Consider the following 12,500-nt stretch of genomic DNA (forward strand, 5'->3'; position numbering starts at 1 on the left):
ATGTCAAGTATGAAACAAACTATTTTAGATTGGATTCTCATAAACAATGTTAACATCACGTACAAAGTTGGGACTATGCCTGATGACCTCAGTGATCATTGCTTAACTTACATTACAAGGGAGAAGACTGACTATCTCCATCTCCCTAATATAAGAAAAATACGGTCCACTAAACACTTTAAAATCGACCTATTCCAAAATGAACTCAGAGCTTGCAACTGGAACCCCTTAAAAACTCTCCCACTTAATGAAGCAGTATCATTCTTTAATTCTACTTTCCTTTCTATTTTGGATATACATGCTTCTGAGCGTACTATTAGAATGAAATCTAAAACAGCCCCTTGGCTCTCAAATGAAACTAAAAAACTAATCCTCTCTAAAAATAAGGTTTGGAACAAATGGAGATCCCATAGAATTAACTCTGACTTTCTTCACTTTCGTAACTTAGAAATCTTACCAAAAAGCTATACTCACCCGAAAAGAAAGTTCTACTATGAACTACAAGAAACCAACTTAAATAAACCCAAACAGTTCTGGTCCTCAATCAATAGACTCCTTTCACCAGGAACAGCTAAACTCCCTCCCCACTAAATGCTGACCCAGACACCCCTCTCCAAACTGCAAACACTTTTAATTCATTCTTTACTGAAACTATTCAAACTCTCGCTAGACAATTAAACAATAATAACTTCTATCCTCCTAATAATCTAGTAAACTCTTCCTACAACTTCTCTCTACAACCTATCCCTACCTCTTTCATCTATAAACTTATTCACAAACTGAAACCTTGTACCCCCCCTCTGCTGACAAACTCCCTTCCCTTTTTCTGCAAAAGGCAGCCAAAGAAATTGCTTACCCAATTACTATACTCATAAACAGGACCATCCAAGAAGGAACCATCCCGATATTTGGAAAATCTCATATTATCCCACTACACAAAGGCAGTGACTCTATTGACTATTCCAACTTTAGACCTATTGCTCTTCTTTCTCCTTTGGCTAAAATTATGGAGAAATGTATTCATCAGCAACTTCTACAGTACCTCTCTCTTCACAATATTATAGCTAACTGTCAACATGGCTTTAGACCTCACCATAGCACCACCACTGCCCTCCTTTCCTTTGTAGATACCATTAACAGCAATCACAACAATAATCTTCTCTCTTCTGCCCTATTCATTGACCTCTCCAAAGCTTTTGACATGGTCAACCACTCTTCTTTAATTAGCATTCTTGAATCTCTCTCATTTGATAGCCTTGCCATCAAATGGTTCACATCATACCTCAATAACAGACAACAAGCCATTCTTTGGGAAAACCACATCTCCTCCTTACTGCCCATTACCATTGGAGTCCCTCAGGGCTCCATTCTTGGTCCTCTCCTCTTCTCCCTCTACATAAATGATCTCCACTCTGTAATTCCTCAAGCTACCTGCATTCAATATGCAGATGACTCCACCATCATTTGCTCAGCATCCTCCTCTTCAGATCTCATCTCACTAACTCAAACTATGTTCAACACAGTAGAAACATGGTTCACTAGACAGTACCTACTTCTCAACGCTAAAAAAAACAAACTTCTCCTCTTTACCCCCACCACTAAACTTCACCATCTCCTCAAACAACAACACTGTAATCTCTCCTGACTCTACAACTAAACTGCTAGGAATAACCATTGATAACAATCTCTCTTTTGACCAACATATAAACAATACTATCAAATCAGTTAACAGAAAAATAGGATCATTATACCGCATTAAACCATTTCTCACCCCTTCAACAAGAGCTACTATTGCTCACTCCCATCTAATATCTACTCTCTTTTATGCCTCTCCTATCTTCACTAACCTCAAGAAAACTAACCTAAACAAACTAGCAACCTGCTACAATAACATTGCCCGCTTCGCCACTGGTAAACCTTTTAGAACCCATCACTGCCTTAATTTGAAACACCTAGGCTGGCTGGAACTACAAAACTATCTTATTATCTCACAACTCACAATTGCCCACAAACTACTGTACCAACCTAATAACACCCCTATTCTATCACAACTTATACTCCCTTATAACAATCTCACCTCTCTTCGTTCCTCCTGTAAACTTATGACCAAACCCATAAAGGCCCATAATGTAGCTGGTGACTCTCTTTTCACCAACACTGTTGGCAGGGCATGGAATCTGCTACCCAAAGACTTAACTTTAATCTCATCCCTACCTCTCTTCAAACAACAAATCAAACTGTACTTCCACAACCACTGGCTTTGTTCTTGTAGTACTCCAGGGTAACTTCACTCTCCCCACCCTCTCTGTACCTTTAACCCTTCTGTGTTGCTTAATATTTAGCATTTACCCTGCTCCTTCACCCTTGCTGTCCTACTATGCTCTCTTACCTCCTCTTGACTGTCTTCCTTCTTTTCCTCTCTCACTTCCTCACTCCTGTACCTTCGCTATTATTTATCTCACATTCTCCTTCTACTTCTCTACCCCCCTGAGCTTTATCTGTTATCTCTATGGCAGATGCCATATTGCATATCCTTTATGTACTAGGTAAAATTGTTTTGAAACTGACTGAACTTTATGTATGATCTCTAACTGTTTCAGTTCCTTAATGTATGTTGATTTTATTAACAAGTTGATTTTTTATTTCTATTTTATTGTATATTTTTATTAACAAGTCTGTTCATTTATGTTTTCTGTGGAGCTTTTCTCCCCGGGCCTCTACTGAAAATGGACATATATCCAGCTAGACTAGCCCGGTCAACAAATGTAAAATAAATAAATAAAATAAATAAATATATATATATATAGACACACACATATATATATATATATATATATATATATATATATATATATAGTGTGTGTGTGTGTGTGTATATATATATATATATATATATATATATATATATATATATATATATATATATATATATATATATATAAATATATATATATAAAGCAGCTGAGGCCACCAGTCTTGTAAAACACACAGTTTAATGCAGTCAGTTTATTTGTTTATTCTGGAGAGGTAGAACTGTGATCCCAGGAACCTTTATTAGGTTCACCCCATGGTTACAAAAGTTTAAATATGACCCAGACAGCATAGTAACACATAGAAATAATAGAAAATATGGCTACATAGTGCTACAACAAAATATTGTTTACAGAAGGTATCAAAACAGATAGCGTGACCTCTGGGAGGCTATATACAGCATTTACAGAAGAGAATTTATTAAATGCAAACAAAAAGAAATGCAGGTTCTTTCATGCAATACAGAAGTCTTGTGGTTTAACCAATAAAACAGCAAGTACCTTTAACTCGGTCTCGTATTCAATCTCATACTGCTAGGAAACAGTCTTTTTAGGTACATCTCTCTTGATTTCTCTGCCAGGACAAATTTCCATTTTTTTCCCCTTTGATGTCTTCCTTCTCTGTAGTTTATTGTCTCTCAGAGCCACTAATTTAGGCACCAGATCTTCTTCCACCAACAGCAGATGTTCTCTGACTGACCTTCTCTCAGCCCTCTTTTATGTTGCATTCAATAGTACCTTAAACAAAATTATTCTCACTAATACAGCCAGTTATATTTCTTTTCTTAAACAAACAGATACAACTTGACAGAAACATTTACTTCATTTAAAGAAACATCACCCTGTTTACAATAGATCCTAAAACAGTGCTCTAAACATTATTTACACAACAATACACTTTTTTGGGTGAGACTTCCCACACTATGCTACAATATATAAATATATGACTTTATAACCAGAAATATTAACTAACACCATAGTCAACTGTCACATAGCCAGCCTAAAAAACATTTAATATGTAGTGGTTGATTATGAAAACACACTCATAAACACGCGTGCACACATGCATAAAAAAACTGCAAGCCTGTTTCCTACCTTTCCTGTAACTAGTGTTCCAGATACAGATTTGCTGTATCCAGGACTGTATGTAAGCTTCTGAGCCCCCCAAGCCTTTCTGTGTTGGAGGGAAGCCTTCTAGTTTATCAGTGGGAGTGGTAAGCACTATGTAACCTGTCTACCACATAAGGAGTGGTTCTGGCCCAGAAATTGTAGTTATTGGCCATTTGGGCAATTTCTTCCATCTCTCTCAACTTTCTGATTTGAAAGCCTGCATTTGCACTTGTTTCTGTCCTGTAACTTGTCTAGTGCAGATACAGATTCTTAGTTTTAGCACTTAAATTTGCTTATTCATGCTCAGCACTTGTTCAGAACTTGTAAGCACTAAATAAGCTACTAATTACTATAGCACTCAATCTTCCTCATTACCTAGAGGAAAACAGTTTTTGTACTTACTTTTCTCACTTGCTTAGAGAAAAACAGCTCTTGTACTCACTTTCCTCACTTATCTAGATTTTTATTTAGGCATGTCCAAGAGTCAGCTCCCAGTGTTCTCTCTTGTCTATCTGATGAATCTGGGCATCTTGAGGCAATGTAAAAATTGCCTCATGTACACAGACAACCCTCTCCTCCTACCACTCAACACTATAACCTGTGAGAGATGCACTTATCTAGCCAAACTGGAGGTAAAGCTCTCTCCAACCAAGACTGAACTTGACAGTCATGAGGAGAAGGTAAACATTTGCACCACACCACACTCATCACATAGTCTCACTAAATCTACACCACCAAAATCCACACATAGTAACACAAAAACATTTTCGGAGGCTATCATTAATAATCTGTCTAAGCAACAGAGACCTCCAAAGCAGAAACGCAAGCAACCTCCATCCCCCAACACAACCCAAATGACAAATAGCCCGCAGACTCAGTGTGCTACTCAACCACAGCCAATAAGGCAAAACAACGTAACCAACACATTAGTCATAGGTGACTCTATAGTCAGGCACATTGATGTCCCACTCACCAGGCTAAACAAGTAGAAGGTTACTGTCAGTTGCCTATCGGGTGCCAGGATCCACCACATAATTCACGCACTCAGGTCACTCCACAACAAGTACAAATATGACTCTGTCATTGTCCATGTTGGTGTGAATGACCTGAGACGTACCTCCCTGGACTACATGAAAAGAGACATGGAAGAGCTCTCCGATCTTTTAGCCCAGGCAGGTATGACCCTAGCCCTGAGTAGCATTCTTCCATCGCCCCAAATGATACCGCAGTACAAGGACAAAATGATTGACTTCAACAATTGGCTAAGCTTCTGGTGTTATTCTAAGGGGATCCAGTATCTGTCTGCTTGGGATGACATGGTCGACAGACCATGATGCTTTGCCACAGATGGCCTGCACCTGTCGCCCGTGGGATTCCGGATACTGGCTAAGGCTCTTCTTGCCCCTATAGTGCCTTTTTGAGGCAAGGTTCAAATAACAAATTCACCATCGTAACAGGAACACACAAGCAAAAACTGAGGGTAATGCTACTCAATGCTAGAAGTCTAAATCTCAAAATGCACTCACTCAAGGCACTCCTTAAAATGGAGAACATCGATATCTGTGCAGTGACTGAGACCTGGTTCAAGGCACCAGAGAGCACCCCTGCACTACCAGGCTATAAACTCATACCACACTTTTTTACCATGTAACCTGGACCGAAACACCAAAGGCGGAGGCGTGTCCATATTCATTAAGGATATCCACACCTCCAGGCTAGTTGCTCAGCATAATGCATCCGAGGTTATCCAAGTGCAACTAACTCTGGGAAAAACTGTAATCCAAATTGTAGCTTGGTACAGATCCCCCACCATGCCCCAGGATTCACACTCCTCTTTTCTTGATGTACTGGAAAATATTAGGGTTCAACTAAACACCCTAATAATAGGCGACTTCAACTACCCCACAATTAACTGGGAAAACTACTTGTGTAATGACTCCTTGGGTCAACGCTTTCTGGGATTCATAAACTCCAATGCCCTGGATCAACTTATCCACACCCCCACCAGGGGCAACAATATCCTAAACCTAGTTATTACCAACATGAGTGACTGGTGTTCCACACCTGAAGTCAACTCCTCGTTGGTCTGATCCGACCATAAGCTAATTACCCATGATATCCACATCCCACCCCCAACCCCTTTAAGGAAACCATGGTAAAATATTTCTCCAAAACCAACTTCATGCTTCTTAAGACAGTAGTGGTGAACTTCATGACACCCATGCAAATGGACAGTATAGTTACAACTGCTGAATCCTGCACAAATACACTTTATAAGCACTTACACGAGTGCATGGATCATGCTATCCCAAACAGAACCAAGACACTATCCTCCAAAAAAAGGAAGCCAATCTGGTGGTCCCCTGCCATAAACAAACTGTACAACAGAAGGAAGAAACTGTTGCAAAAGAGAATAAAATCCCCTGAGTGGAGGAGCTCCCTGGTCAGCCTCATTAAGAAGCTGAGATCCCTTATAAGATCCTCCAAAGCTAGCTATGAAAACAAAATTGCCACTAATCCTAAGGACAACCACAAAGCATTCTATAGCTATGTCAAGAATCTCGATGGCAACACCCAGATCTGCTCTGAGTTACAGCACAAAGGCACGAAAATTACAGAACCAACTGATATTGCCAACATCCTGGCAGATAGGTTCAATGCTAACTTTAACCCCCTCGCCCCCTAAAGGGCCCATATCTATACAGGAAGAATGCAGAGTCCCTGTAATCACTACGCAGGTAAAAGCTGCACTGTCTAAAGCCAAAAACATAGCATCCATGGGACCAGACAACATCCCAGGCTGTGTTTTACACAAACTTCAGAATGAACTGGCTCCCCACTTAAGTACCATGTTCAATAATAGCCTCACATCAGGCTTTGTGCCCACTGAATGGCGCACAGCAACAGTTATCCCACTCCACAAAGGGGGAACCACTGATCCCGGGAACTTTCGACCTATTAGCCTGACGAGCCTGGTCTGCAAGGCCATGGAACATATCATCATTGAACTCATAAACAAAGACATTGGTAACCTCCAAACTCTGGATCCCACCCAGTTTGGGTTTGTGAAAGGCACATCATGCCTCCTGAACCTGATCGACTTCTTTGAGGCAGTCACCAAAGCCGTAGATGAGGGTAAGGTGGTTCACACAGCCAATCTTGACCTCGCCAAGGCTTTCGACACCATCCCCCATTCTGGAATTATAGCTAGACTCACTAAACTAGGTATAAATCCCTACATCACAAGATGGGTTGCCAACTGGCTCAATGACAGAACCCACACTGTAAAAGTTGCAGACTCCAAATCTGACCTCAAAGCAGTGACAAGTGGAGTACCACAGGGTTCCGTCCTGGGACCTCTCCTGTTTGGTATCTACTTCTCTGAAGTACAGACTAACACAGAAGGCCTCTAGCTAACAAAGTTCACAGATGACTGCAAACTAGGAGCCATAGTTAAGTCCCCAAATGATGTGGGCATCCTACAGAAGGGCCTCGCTGAGACAGATGCCTGGTGTCAGAGCCATGGCCTCAAGCTCAATGCCAAAAAGTGCAGAGTCATCCCCTTTGGTAAAAACTCTGTACCCATGAACTACCACATGGGCAGCAATCTACATAACACTGAATGTGTGATAAGAGACCTTGGGACCCAGGTGGACAGTAGTCTCTCCTTTGATCGTCACATTGCCACAGTAGTCAGGAAGTCCTTCTACATGGCACACCTCATCATAAAAGGGTTCTCATCTAGGAAAAAAGAGGTCATTGTTCCCCTCTACTCGACACTCATTAGACCCATTATAGAGTACAATGCCCCTTTTGGAATGTACCTCACAAGACGTCTGCAGCAGCTGGAAAGGCCACAGAAGCACCTCACAAAATGATTACTGGCCTCAAACAAATGCCCTACACTGACCACCTCAAAAAACTCCAGCTTTACTCCGTAGCATATCGCCTACTGTGAGGTGATCTCTGCCTAACATATAAAGGTATGTCAAACCCAGAGCTGTTGGACATGCTACACCTAAAGAAATCCCAATCCCTCCGAGCTACACACTCTAGGAACCAAAACCTTGTCACCACAATAAACAGGACATGCGGGAGGAATAGATTCCTGTCCCAGAGACTTCCCATATTCTGGAACAGGCTACCCATCTATGTCAAGCAAAGTTCTTCATTAGCACTCTTCAAGAAAAATCTTGATGAGTGAATGGGAAATAGGAAAAACACCCCGGGGATCACTTCTGTGTCTCTGCTCGACAGTGGCACAGGAAAATAACTTTCTTGGGTGGCGTAAGCCAGGGAACCTTGTTGGCTAGGCTTACGTAGGCCCTTGGGCCGATAGCCTAGTACCTACCTATGAACCTATGAACCTATAAAAGCAAAAGAAGAAGAAAAAAAAGCATTTATGTGGCTGGTTTCACCCCCACATACCTCCTTACTTTTATAAGCTAACTGCTCGGTAGTGCAATTGCCACCAAAGGGCAATGAGCAACAGCCACTTCTCCACACAAGTTGATAAGTCAGGCATTCAGCCAAAGGACTACCAAGCTTTTCAACCAAATTCACTGTAAGCGTGTGTGTGTGTGTGCCCACATGTAGGTTCATAGGTGGTTACTAGGCTAATGGTCCCAGGACCTTTACAAGCCTAGCCAAGTTATACCCATGTTCCCTAAGTGACCTTAGTTAGTTGGTTGTTATTTGCAGAGTGAGTCTGTGAACAACCCTGACTGCCCTGTCTATGAGGGACATAGGTGCCACCCCCAGGGCGAATTTACAGTCTCCCATCCAGATGTCTAGGTTGTACTTGAATAGGGTCATTGAGGAGCTCTGCTTCACGTGAATTAAGAGTTTATTCCCGAGGAGAGGCAATCTCTGGAAGATATATCTGTCCCTCCAGCATGTTCTGTTAATGTCACAGGCTAGGTTGAGATACCAGGAGCGAGTGACTGTTGTCCAATTTGATTTGTGGATGTGCAGCATTTCCATTAGGGTAGGGTCAGAGACTGCTTTGTAGGCCAGGCACAAGTTGCCTCTCAGCAGCCTGTAGGATACAGAGTACAGTGACAGGTCTTAGTATTTCCATGTACGTCCGAATTTTCTTGGTGAGAAACCTCTGTGGCCTCCCAACTGCTGCAGGTGTCTGGTGAGGTACATGCAAAAGAGAACATTGTATTCTATTAGTGATCTTATGAGGGTCAAGTACAGAGGGGTTATAACATCCTTAGTCTTGGATGCGGTGCCCTTACTTATGAGATGTGCAGTGTAGAAGGCTTTACTTACCACTGTGAATACATGTTGATCGAAGCTGAGATTGCTGTCAAACTGTTCTGCTTTAAGCTAAGTCAGTTCAGAATCTCTGAAGAAAATAACAGCTTACAGTTCACAGTCCTGGTTCTCCAGCTTAAGTCAAGCTGGTCAGGTTCATCTACAAACAGGTTTCTGGTTCTTCTTGAATATAGGTATATCCATGACTGAGCTGATAACAATCCTCAAGCAAGTCCATGGTATCCCTTTGTATTTATCCTCAAGCAGGTTCCTGGTACTCTAGATCTTCTTCTGGTATAGATTTCTGGCCAGGTTTCCGCAGGATTCTTTGCTTCTGATCACACAACTTCCTCTCCTTGAGAAGCATGTACTTTGAATAGTAGCTGATTGGTTGTGCATGCTTTTTGGCGCAAAGCCTGGATAATATTTAAATGGTATGGAGACATTTTGTAAAAAGATTCTGAGGAAGTTCTGTGGTGAAGAACAAAAGCGCTTAATCTTAGAAGGATTCTCATGGTTTGTCTTTTGGAACTTGTTATTTTGCTTCTTTACAATTTTGAGTTACAACCCTTGCTTTTCACAACAGCATACAAATGACTCACATTAAGTTCTCCTACTACAAATGTTACTGTTATAATTTCATATAGCCACTTCACCAATTCACACCATAATGTATAATAAGCACATTGCACATCAAAACAACACATTGAATGGTATTTGGTTACAGGAGCAAGAAAACCAATGTCTGCATTTTTGTGTCTGGTACTAGGCCTATGACTGATGGCAAACCTGAAAGGTTGCAATGATAAAGCCAACCTGCACAGATTATTAAGCACCATGACTGTCTACCTTTATCTACATGAAAAAAGAGTATTATTGGCATAGCAAAAAAAAATTGTGAAAGACAATGTTTTTTGTAACTGTTTGTGCTTTGTGGTTGATCCATCAGATAACTGCTTTACACTCATCACACACTGATGCAGTCACCTGTAGCAATGGTATTATCTAAATTATCATTGGTGATACAGTGGTGGTTGTAGAAGTAAAGATATAGTAGTAATTGTCATTGTTTTATTTCATAACATCTTCCATCTGCTCGTCTGTTTTAGTACCTGTTCCGCAGCTATCCATTTTCATCTAGAGCCACACAGTGGCCTGACATCACAAGAGAAATGGCCAATGATATTGCAAGGAGTCTGTTTGGCTGCATGTGGAACTAGATGGAATTAGACATCAGAACTAAGTTCCCTTCCTAATTTCCTTAACACACAAAAAGGGATTTTTAAACAAATACCCTTAAAAGCCATTTATATTGCTTTTGGGGAAACTGTTGCTTTACTGGGTTGTATTTCTGTGGTGGCAATTATAGGCAGGATGTCTTAGCAATAGTCCTTCAATTTTATTGGCCTGCACTATCTTCAAGGGTAAGTCTGGAAGTTTTTCTGCTACCTAGGTCATTCACAGGATGAAGAAAAAAATGCAGAGGCATAAAAAGAATGTTTCTCTATCCCTGCCATTCTTCTCTGTTGTCCCTCATTTTGCAGAATGTTCCTTTTTTGCATTATATTTTAGGTATGTTCATCATACAGTTTGAGGGGTTTTGGCAAATTGTTGAGAATTGCAGTCTTACACACACACACACACACACACACACACACACACACACACACAGTTATTTTCCAGAGCTACAGCAAATAATGTGCATTCTGAAAATCTTCCTTTCAGGGAAATCTAGAAATCTTCATGGGTCAGATATCAAATTAATTTTGATTAGTTATACATCGTGTTGTTTACACGGTTTCTAGCATATCAGCCCAGGGATGGCCTTTGGTCAACTGGTGCCCTAGGCAAAAGGGCTGCACCGCCCCTCCCACAGCCCTCAGTGCCCCCATCCTGGTCTACCTACAGCATTCAGATTACATTTTTTCTTCCCTTTTCTCACAGTTTGTCTTACTCTTCATGTTTTCCCTGTTAGAGTGAGTTTTACAGTATTCCATCAGCCTAAGCATAAGTCATGCACTATGTTTATGTTCTGCAATTGAGATTTTATCGTGATGTTTAACAATTACTGATTAAAGTGTATTTTTGAGCAGCAGTGGGAAAAGTAAACTGTCTCACAATATTTTATTGAAGTGAAACTTCTTTAGGCACGATATTGTGAGCTCGGAGTGAAACCGAAGTACAGAAGTCAAACTCCGCCCACCAAGGGCAGAGTTTGACTTCCATACTCTACTTTAGCTTTTCAACCATAAACACACACACACACACACACACACACACACACACACACACACACACACACACACACCTTTTAGTACAAGAAAGCTGGATGGAACCACAAATAACAGGGAATGGATTTTAAATACTGCTCTTATAAACCTGGAAAGTTGCTAGAATAACAGGGCTTCCGTTAGCATGCATTTTCTGAAGGAGATGTATGCCTCCAAGAGAGTGAGTGAGATGACTAATGACAGCAGCTGCAGTAAACAGGTTTGTGTACCTCTGGAGCTTTTAGCTAAAGAAATCTTTATGAAACTTAAAGTAAAGGGAGCACATAATTGTGTGCATGAAAGCAGAATAGACTGTGTGTGTGAGTGACTGACTAAGAGAGTGAACAGTGAAAACGATTTAGAAATCTCCCGGTAGCAGAAGCATCAGCTAAGAGGTTTCTGGATCTCTCAACCATACCTCTCAACCTGTTAGCACAATAAATCTGGATAGAGCCACAAATAACGAGAACAAAGGACCAAAAATAGGGGCAAATTATAAATATTGCTCTTATAAACTTAAAAAGTTGCTAGAATAATAGAGTTTCTGTTGGCATACATTTTCTGAAGCAGAGGTATGCCTCCAAGAGAGTGAGTGACTGAGATGACTACTAGCAGCAGGAGTAAAGAGGTTTGCACATCTCTGGACCTTTTAGCTGATGAAATCTAGATAAAGCCTGAAGTAAAGGGGGAACAAATGCTTAAAAATAGAAACAGATTTTAATAATTGTTCTTATAAAATTACAAACATGCTTAAGTAAAGGATTTCTGTTAACATGAATTTTCTAAAGAAAATAAAAGTATGAAGCTCAAATCTATGTCATTATTTAGTGACATTAATCTGTAATAACGCGCAACAAACCAAACATTTTAGGAGTACGGAACCAAAAAATAAAGTAAAAACCGGGACATTTTTAAAGTGTTATATTTTGGATGTAAAATACTTCCTCCAATACCATTAACATGTACTACAGCAAGTTTGAAACATTAGGAAGCGACACTTTTTACATCCAAAAAATATCTAAAAAAATAATATAGTAATAAAAATAAG

At 40.4% G+C, this 12,500-nt stretch overlaps 1 protein-coding gene across 1 annotated transcript in view; it reads left to right on the top strand.

The window, feature by feature from the left end:
• Positions 1-12,500, top strand: part of GRINA (glutamate ionotropic receptor NMDA type subunit associated protein 1) — a gene marked incomplete in the record, with an annotated part of 1,506,806 nt that overhangs the window by 236,940 nt on the left and 1,257,366 nt on the right.

Source organism: Protopterus annectens, chromosome 3.part1 (assembly GCF_019279795.1).
Source record: "Protopterus annectens isolate FY-2018-M chromosome 3.part1, PAN1.0, whole genome shotgun sequence".
NCBI classification, from domain to species: domain Eukaryota; kingdom Metazoa; phylum Chordata; order Ceratodontiformes; family Protopteridae; genus Protopterus; species Protopterus annectens.